The sequence below is a fragment of the Euleptes europaea genome, chromosome 2, assembly GCF_029931775.1.
Source record: "Euleptes europaea isolate rEulEur1 chromosome 2, rEulEur1.hap1, whole genome shotgun sequence".
NCBI classification, from domain to species: Eukaryota; Metazoa; Chordata; class Lepidosauria; order Squamata; family Sphaerodactylidae; genus Euleptes; species Euleptes europaea.
In genome coordinates, this window is record NC_079313.1 from 126669785 (window position 1) to 126679973 (window position 10189).

Below are 10189 nucleotides of genomic sequence, written 5' to 3' on the forward strand. Positions count from 1 at the left end.
GAACAGGCTTTCTCAGGAGGTGGTGAGCTCTCTGGAGGTTTTTAAGAGGAGGTTAGATGGCCATCTGTCAGCAATGCTGATTCTATGACCTTAGGCAGTTCATGAGAGGTAGGGCATCTTGGCCATCTTCTGGACATGGAGTAGGAGTCAATGGGGGTGTGGGGGGTAGTTTGTAATTTCCTGGATTGTGCAGGGGGTTGGACTAGATGACCCTGGGGGTCCCTTCCAACTATGATTCTGTGTTCTATTTGAGTATGGCACTTTTTATGTCTGCCCTCCAAAATGGCTGAAGGAAGGGCATTCAAAATATTGTCGAAGGCAAAATACCAAGACCACGGTCACACAGCCCGGATAACCTACAAGAACCAACGAAGGGCATTCCTTCTTGCCAAAGTAAATTTGTCTGCAGTAGAACAGCTACATTCAATTCCAGTAGCACTTCAGAGACCAACAAGATTTTTTGGGTATGAGCTTTGGATAATCAAAGCTTCTTATTTGATGAAGGGAGCTTTGACTCTTGAAAGCTTATACCCCAAAATTCTATCTTTTCTGAGAAAAGTGCATCTGATTGTACCCTCGATCTAGTTTGGCACATGTTCTTATTTTCAGAGGTTAAAGGGAGAATGTCAGGCGTGATAACTAAAGGAATGTCTTGTTTTAATTCTTCATGCAAGATTAATAAACCCAAAAGCTAAGGAATGCTGACTGGAGTCAATGATATCCTTTGGTGTATTTTTAATGACTACTTAAAACACACACAACAACAATAGACTATTGCCACCCACTTCTGGGTTTGGCTATTCCATGTAAGCTCAGACAGACCTCAAGATTTTTTTTCTACACACGGTAAGAACTCAAGCATGAAAGATTTATTTATGTACCCAGATGTAGCAGCATGACTTTGCACTGAGAGAAGGAAGAACAGGAACAGCGTGACCTTTTTAAAAAATCATCAAATACATATTTGTGGATTTTCACAGCTCTGCCAGTTAGAGTTGACGAATATTTTAGTTGCATCATTCACAACATGCATTATTGACATTTTTCTTTTATACTGGTCTGCCAAGGAAGCATTCTTTTTTCGACAACCAGCTCCAAGGAAATTTAGGGGAATATCTACAGTCCAGATAAAACCTACTTTCATAAGCATTCTTAGGGCCTATGGAAGATTTTAGGGAGGGGGGGTCAACAACCTGTGTGTGTGTGTCTATTAAGTTCCGTCAAGTCCTTTCTGACTCATAGCTACCCTATGAATCAATGTCCTCCAAAATGTTTTATCTTTAACAGCCTTGCTCAGGTCTTGCAAATTAAGGGCTGTGGCTTCCTTTATAGCATGAAAAAGGATTACTTCTGGATTATTTGGTTTTTCTTTCCCTTAAACAGCTTCCATGCTGCTCTCCCCTCCATTTTACTTTCACAACAACTCTGAGGTAGATCAGGTGGAGAGATTGTGCCTAGCTCATATTACTGTGATATGTCCCAGGGCTTTTCAGAGTCTTTTTTATTGTGCCCCTTGGTCTGGTACCCAGATGTTTACAGTTAACCAGACTGTTTACTTATTAGTTAAAATATTTACAGCCTCCTTGCCATAACCATAGCTGTTAATTGTCCCCCCAAAGCTGGTGACAATGGCTCAACCCTTCTTGTTCAGGAGGTGTTTATATTCGGGGTGGGATGTAATGTAAATGGCATATTTTTAGGGATGCAGATAAGGTTGCCACCAATAAAGAAGAAAATGGCCATGTCCCTTTAATAGAGGTTTAATAGGCTGTTATTGACCAGGTAATGTTAATTACATCTATGTTTCAACTGCCCCTTTCCACACATTAAGATTCTATTAAAGGGACAGTATCCTGATCTGGATACCCCCAGGCTGGTCTGATCTTGTCAGATCTCAGAAGCTAAGCAGGGGCAGCCCTGGGTAGTATTTATATGGGAGACCTCCACGGAATACCAGGGTTGTGATTTGGAGGCAGAAACGGCAAACCACCACCTCTGAACGTCTCTTGCCTTGAAAACCCTATGGGGTTGCCATAAGTCAGCTGTGACTTGACGGCAAAAAGAAAAGAAAAGGGACAGGACGTTTTTCTCCAGGTCTGTGGCCAACCCTAGCTGAAGGTGGTATGCTGTGCTGATTACCATGAGTTAAACTGTGCAGATGCATTTGGTTCTGGGGAATCTACACTCCAAATTTCCGCAACTGCAAAGCATTTTGAAAACTGGACAAAGGACTTAAAGCTGAGTCTCTTCTTTCAAGGCTATGAGAGATTGGAAATCACCGCCAAGTAGGTAAACTGGCCCTGAGAGCTGCTCTGATTAAAAAATGTTCCATGTTTACAGGAGTCCAGACCATCTCTAAACTCAGGGCAGCACCCATGGATCTCCCCCTGCCCCATTTTCCTTAATAATAGCCCTCTGGGGTAGGTTAGGTTGAGATAGAACAATTGGGCCGTGGTCACCCATTGAGCTCATGGCTGTGTGTGGACTTGCACCCAGGTCCTAAACTGACACTGTTCACATTGGCTAGATCATTTCACCAGAAACAAGAGAACTGAGGAATCAAACCAGAGGCAGAGCTTAAATGTTCCCATCTCTGCGCCAGTGGCTCCTGATCACAGTGGCTCCTTGATCACAGGCTCCTGCTGGACTGGTCCAAGCTACAGTTCTATGAGTGACCACTTGCAGGGTGGCCTATATTAGGCCCATGTTCTTCATCTTCCTCATGGCCACTTTGGGGGTGGCACAGGGAATGTAATGGTGGGCACATATGAAGACCATACTTTTATCCAGCATAGTCCTCTCTTCTTAGACTTAAGGTACCAGGGGTCTTCTTGGATGTAAGGTACCTTACAACAGTTGAAGCAGAGAGCACTACGCCTGATAAAAGTATGGTCTTCATACGTGTGTGCAGAGTCGAACAGCCTCCGGCACAGTTCCTCTGTACACATTCATACCTTTTGGTGGCCATTTTGCTAGCCAATAAATATTTACTTATTTTGTTAAGCTAACTATATCCCTTTTCATCCGGTTGGGGATCTAAAGTAGCTTTCGACACCATTCTCCCCACCTCTGTTTTATTCTCACAACAGCCCTGTGAGGTAGGCTAAGCTGAGAGAGAGAGAGAAAGAATGATAGGTTCCAAGCTCAACCAGCAAGCTTCCATGACAGGGTTGGGATTTGAACCTGGGTGTTTTAGGTCTTAGGCCGGCACTCGAACTACTACAGAACACCAGCGCTATTGATGGATGGCACAATACACCCTTTACTCTAGGTTTTGAGTCTCTGTTGAGAACAATTGGTCTTACCACTCTTTATACAAGAATGATTTCTAGAATCAGTGCAGGAAATGAAGGCTGTTTATCTGACTGTAGACCCGTTTACGCTTATGAAAGAGTTTGCATAAGCATCATGAGTGAGGAGTTGTATAAACTTGTTGGCTGGAGCAAAAGAATTAGACTTGGAAGTATAATCAAAAGGAAACAGAATTCAGCAAAGCATCACACAGCTACAAGAAGGTCATAATTATATCAATATTTACTGTTCATAACTGCTATTATTTATTGTTTATTGTATTATTGCTTGTTACATTATATGTATAATTGTAATTGTTGTTCTCATATGGTTTTGAATCTTTCTTCTTTCTGTTCTCTTTATTCCTATAAAAAGTAAAATCTTTAACCAAAAAAGGGAAAAAACAAAGTATTCAGAATTCAGCAAAGCAACAAAAAAACTCCTTGTTCTCATAAAATGACATGAAGAAGAGTTTGTTTTTATATGCCGACTTTCTCTAGCACTTAAAGAAGACTCAAACTGGCTTACAATCACCTTCCCTTCCCCTCCCCATAACAGACATGTGAGGTAGGTAGGGCTGAGAGAGTGTGACTAGCCCGAGGTCACCCAGCTGGCTTCGTATGTTGGAGCAGGGAAACAAATACAGTTCACCAGATTAGCTTCTGCTGCTCCTGTGGAGGAGTGGGGAATCAAACCCAATTCTCCAGATCGGATTCCACCGCTCCAAACCACCACTCTAAAGGATTGGGAGAACTGAGTAGGGCTGTCGATTCGGTTCGTCCCGAACCGAAAAACAGCTGAATTTCCCCCGATTCGGCTGTTTTTCGGTTCGGGACGAACCAAACTAAAAAAAAGGCGGGAAACGGGGGAGCCGAATTCACCGACTTCGGGGGTTTGGCGAATAAATTTGGCAGATTCGGGGTCCCCCCCGCGCCTTCACGGGGCTTTCATGAAGGCGCGGGGGGGGGGGCTTTAAACTTGTGCCTCCCGGCTGGGAGGCACAGATCTATTCCACCACCCCTGCGCACCTTCAGGGGGCTCCCCTGAAGGCGCGCGGGGGGGCCTTTAAATAGATTTGCGCCTCCCGGCTGGGAGGCACACATCTATTCCACCCCCCTGCATGCGCCTTCAGGCAAGCCCCCTGAAGGTGCGCGCCCCCCCCGAATTCCCCCCGAATTCCGGATCTTGCCAGAATTTCAGGGATCCGAAGTGGGAGAGCTCGGACTTCGGCACAGCCTGAATCAAAACGGGCCAAATTTTGCCAAATCCGAATTTTACCAAAAAAAATTTCAACAGCCCTAGAACTGAGTTTTGCCAGTGTAAATCAATACCGGATGATAATGGAACAACATTCAGTACTATTGCGGATCCTGATTTTGCACCCATTTTGGCCAATAGCATTGCTTTTCCTATTTGCATACAGGTAAATCCAGATGTATAAGGGCAAAGAAAGCCTGCCATTCTTGTAGTTAGTCCTCTTGAACATGAACCTTTGTCCATAATCTCTCACACTGAAATCACCGAACCCTCTCATCAAGAGAGGCAGAGTTTGCTTTCTCTCTCTCCCATTCTGCTTCCTTTCCTGAATTTACCCTCCATTCTTTCTGACCACTCTCTCATCTCTAACAGGTCTTTGGCTGGCACCCTAACCGCTGCAGAACGCCAGTGCTATTGAGGGATAGCACAAGACACCCTTTAGATTTTAAGTCTCTGTTCAGAACAGTTGTGGCTACCACGCTTTGTACAAGAATGGTTTGTGGAATCAGTGCAGGAAATGAGGGCTGTTTATTCTGACTCTAGACCCGTTCAGGCTTATGAAAGTGTTTGCATAAGCATCATGAGTGAGGAGTTGTATAAACTTGTTGGCTGGAGCGAAAGATTCAGGCTTGGAAGTATAATAGAAAGTAAACAGAATTCAGCAAAGCACCACACAGCAACAAGAAGCTCCTCGATCTGGTGAAACGAGTTTGCCAGTGTAAACCTGATGGGAATACTGGACCAAATCCCTACCTTTGCACATCTGATCCGAAGTACATAAACAAAACCCAGACCCTGTGTATTATTCAGTCCAGCTGCGAACAGGCTGATGCGAACAGTGCAGGCACAGAGGGGGGAAAGCACATCAGGGGAACTGCTTCTTTGCTTCAAAATGAATCCAGGTCATATCAGATCTGCTTGCTCTTATGATTTTGACAAAAGTGGGTGAAAATTGGAGGAGGGGGAGAAAAGGAAATGAGTAACGCTTAAGAGTAGGGTTGCCAGCTCCGGGTTGGGAAATTCCTGGAGATTTTAGGGGTGGAGTCTGAGGAGGGCGGGGTTTGGAGAAGCGAGGGACTTCAATCCCATAGAGTCCAATTGCCAAAGCGGCCATTTTCTCCAGGAGAACTGATTTATATCGTCTGGAGATCAGTTGTAATCTCTGGAGATCTCCAGCTGCCACCTGGAGGTTGGCAACCCTTGTTTTAATACCTCCTGCCCCATCTCTCTATTCAGCCAGCCTCCTCCAGCAATGTTACCTCCCCTCCCCATCCTTTGCATCTGGATTAAATGCCATGCTTTTGCCTCACAGGGACCAATCTCACTGAAGCATTCTGTGTATAGGAATAAAACAATACACTCTAAAGTGTAATATCCCCAGGATGTTTTCTGGTTTTTGGCATTGTCACCCTTCCTTCACTTTTGTGACATTTTAATTAGGTGCTTAGGCTTAACAGCAGATGTTGCGTCCAAAGCAAAGCCATTAAAAAATCTGCCCTGCAAAATCTGCCTGCAATAATAGTGCCTGCTCTTGAGTGCCATCTGCTGGAGCTTTTCTTATTAACCAAATCAAGTCCTGGTGGCCTGCTGTTTGGGCCAGTTGTTTTGCACTTTTTATATTAGAGATACATTCTTAATCTACTTTTCCTATCAGAGCTCAAGGCAGCACACATGGTTCTCCCCATCCTATCCCCACAACCACCCTTTGAGGTAGGTCAGGCTGGGAGAGAGAGAGAGAGAGAGAGAGAGGCTCAAGGTCTCCCAGAAAGTGGCTCCCTAGGAATCGGAACCAGGTCTTTCAAATCCTACTCCAACACATTAATCGCCGCAACAACTGGCACTTTGATGGGCTTTGCATTTCGGTCTTTTATCCTTGCCCCAGGGAAGAGCTCAGGTGACCATGCCAAAGGACAGACCGAGGCTAAAAACTTAGACACTTGATCGTTTGCATGGGGAACAAAGTAAAGTGGCTAGGTGTGTGTGTGTGTAAAGACTGCCAAATGTTTCCTGTGTTCTCTTCTAGGATTTTAAGGCTGTTATCGCACTAGGTATTCCCAGCGATGTATTAAGAGTTTGAAAATGTTATTAAAAAATACTGTTCGCACTTTCTATGTATTCCCACCGATGTATTAAGAGTTTGAAACTGTTATAAAAAATACTGTTCGCAAAAACCCTTTTAAAGCGATGTTTTTTATAACATTTCCAAACTCTTGATACATCGCTGGGAATACCTACTGCGGTAACAGCCTCATTGGTTTAAAGCGTAATTAGAGACAATTGTTGGAATTTGTTAATGTCTATGAGTTAAATGGATTTATTGCTTACCAACCTTTAGGTGGGGCCTTGAAAACTCTTGAAATCACAGCTGATCTCAAGACTACAGTGATCAGTTCCCATGGAGGTAATGTCTGCTTCAGAGGCTGGACAATATGGAATCACATTCCCATTGAGCTCCCTCCCCTCCCTGAACTCCACCCTCCTCAGGCACCATCCCCAAATCCCCAGACGTTTCCCAAACCAAAGAAGGTAACAGGGCTGCCAAGAGGGAGAAAAATAATTTTTTAAAACGTTGGTGTTGTCTGCATCATGACATGGGTTTTGGAGAAAACCTGAAAGTCACATCAGTTGTGTGTGTATCAAGTGCCGTCAAGTCGCTTCCAACTCATGGCAACCTTATGAATCAATGTCCTCCAAAATGTCCTATCTTTGACAGCCTTGTTCAGATCTTGCAAACTGAGGGCTGTGGCTTCCTTTTAGTCAATCCATCTCTTGTTGGGTCTTCCCATCAGTTAGCTCTAGGAATTGCTTAAAACTCTGTGATTGTACCATAGAGTTTCCGGAAATTTGTAGAGCTACCCAACATCCCTTCTGTGTTTTGCTGGAAGGGATGTCATGGCACAGATTATGCCCCCCCTCATGTCCCCATTCCTGGTGCTTCCATCAGTAGCCAGGCATGGTCAGACAATCCTAGATGGCAACCCTACTCTTGCTCAACCAGCACCATTTGAAGTGGGGTTACCAGATAGCTCCAGGAGCTCTGAGGGCAGGGATATGGGAAAGGCCATGACCCCAGTGTTGCTCCATCACTTCTAGTAAAAACCTGGAAGTGACACAGGGTAGCTATAGAAATAACGTAGGGTAGTTGTAGGAATTGCCAGAAACTCTATGGTAAAAACCATAGAGTTTCCAGTGATTCCTAGAGCTTCCCTATATCACTTCCAAGTTTTTAACAGAAGTGATGTAGTGCGACGCTGCTGTTTTTAAAAATTTTCTCCCTCCACTTCCACTGGGAACTCGGCAGCCCTAATGTTAAGCAGCATGGGCATCATGCCCTTTCTGCTTCTAGACATTTTTTTTATCTTTTTAAAAATGTGCAAAATCCAGCCTGATGAAGAGTTCTGGTGAACTGAAAAGATTGGGCACTGTGACGTGCCATTTGGGTGGCCCTAATAAAAGCATTATGTGGTCTGGCATCTGAAAAGGGCCTCTGACATCAGCATATCAAAAGCAGCAGGTGAAGCTTTTTGCTGCCCAGAGAGGAACAGTAGCACTTGCCAGTTGCTTGCAGAGCAGAGGGGTGTTCACAGGGTTGCCAGTTCTGGGTTGGGAAATACCTGGAGATTTTTGGGGGTGGAGCCTGTGGAGGGTGGGGTTATGAGTAGAGAGGGACTTCAGTGCCATAGAGTCCAATTGCCAAAGCGGCCATTTTCTCCAGGGGAACTGATCTATATTGCCTGGAGATCAGTTGCAATAGTGGGAGATCTCCAGCCACCACCTGGAGGTTTGTAATCAAAAACAGGCTACAAGTACACAGAGAAGATAAGCAATCAAAGTTATGCACTTGCGAGGCTGGAACTACAAGCACAAACTGAAGTGTAATGCAAAATGGTCTATTCAAAGGAATGACCTATATATACAAACACAAACAAAAACGTTTTGTTGTTTGTGTTTGTATATATAGGTCATTCCTTTGAATAGACCATTTTGCATTACACTTCAGTTTGTGCTTGTAGTTCCAACCACCTGGAGGTTGGCAACCCTAGGTATAATGCCATAGAGTCATTTCCTCCAGGGGAACTGATCTCTGTTGGCTGGAGATCAGTTGTAATAGCAGGAGATCTCCAGCCATCACCTGGAGGTTGGCAACCCTAGGTGTTAACAGCACGGCTGTGAGAGCCCTGTTGGAAAATGGGGCCAGCCATTTGGGTCTTGATGCAGGGAGTTCTGACTCCATCTCTACAGGTTAATTGTGTGTACAGTTCGAACGAGGCCCCGGAGGTCTACGTTTCCGAAACCCTGAGACACAAAAACCGTGAAGATGGGATTTGCTTGTAATCGGGAACAGGAGGCCCGGTCTGTGTTTCTCTGGGCTGCTGCGCTGCATTGCGTCTCCATGAGAGCCGAGAGATTCAGGTTGACATTTTAATTAGCTGCAAAGATGTTAGCAAAGTTGGTGCAAAGCAAAGGAACATGAGTTACTAGGGTTGCCACGTCCCCCTTCACCGCTGGTGGGAACTTCATTGTGATGGGGCTAGGTGGGATGACTGGTGCAACAACGTCACTTCGAGGGTAAACCCGGAAGTGACAGGGATGCTCTAGTGCATTCCTCCAAAAGCTCTATAGAAACCATAGAGTTTTTGGAGGAATGTGCTAGAGCGTCCCTGTCACTTCTGGTGTAAAACCAGAAGTGACGGTAATCACCCCCCCTTCAGCTAGCCTGCTTCCGCCCACTAGCCAGTTGAGGGGCGGCAGGCAGCCCCCTTAATTGGCAGGCAATTGCCCGCCATAACCTTGTATCTGGCAACCCTATGAGTTACACAAGGGAAAGAAAGCTGAGCGGGCTGGCCCAATTTACAAGCCGATCCATCTTTGAATTCTAGGTTCTGCTCAGTGTTCTGCTATTGCCAGGAAAGGACTTTGCTGAGAGATGCTCCAGATTCACTCAGTCATATACTTTTTAGGACACAAAATGCTTTGCATTCCTTATGTATGTAATAGTGGACTGCCAAAAAAAGAAATCAGTGGGTTATACATCAAATCAGGCCTGAACTGACCTTAGAATCTAAAATGACTAAAATGAGGCTATCATACTTTGGTCATATTATGAGAAGACAAGAGTCACTAGAAAAGACAGTCATGCTAGGAAAAGTTGAGGGCAGCAGGAAAAGAGGAAGACCCAACAAGAGATGGATTGACTCAATAAAGGAAGCCACAGCCCTCAGTTTGCAAGATCTGAGCAAGGCTGTCAAAAATAGGACATTTTGGAGGGCATTGATTCATAGGGTCGCCATGAGTTGGAAGCGACTTGACGGCACTTAACACACACACACAGAGCCAACCTCCAGATAGTAGCTGGAGATCTCCTGCTATTACAACTGATCTCCAGCTGATAGAGATCAGGTCACCTGGAGAAAATGGCCGCTATGGCAATTGAACTCTGTGGCATTGAAGTCCCTCCCCTCCCCAAATCCCGCCCTCTTCAGGCTCCACCCCCCAAAAAAAACCAGTGGTGAAGAGGAACCTGGCAACCCTATATGTCTGGCTTAGCCCTCAGGTAGCAGATGCTGGGAAAACCTCCCCTTGTTGAGACCCTGAAGAATTGCTGCCAGTCAGATTAGAAAAGACTGAGCTAGATGAACCA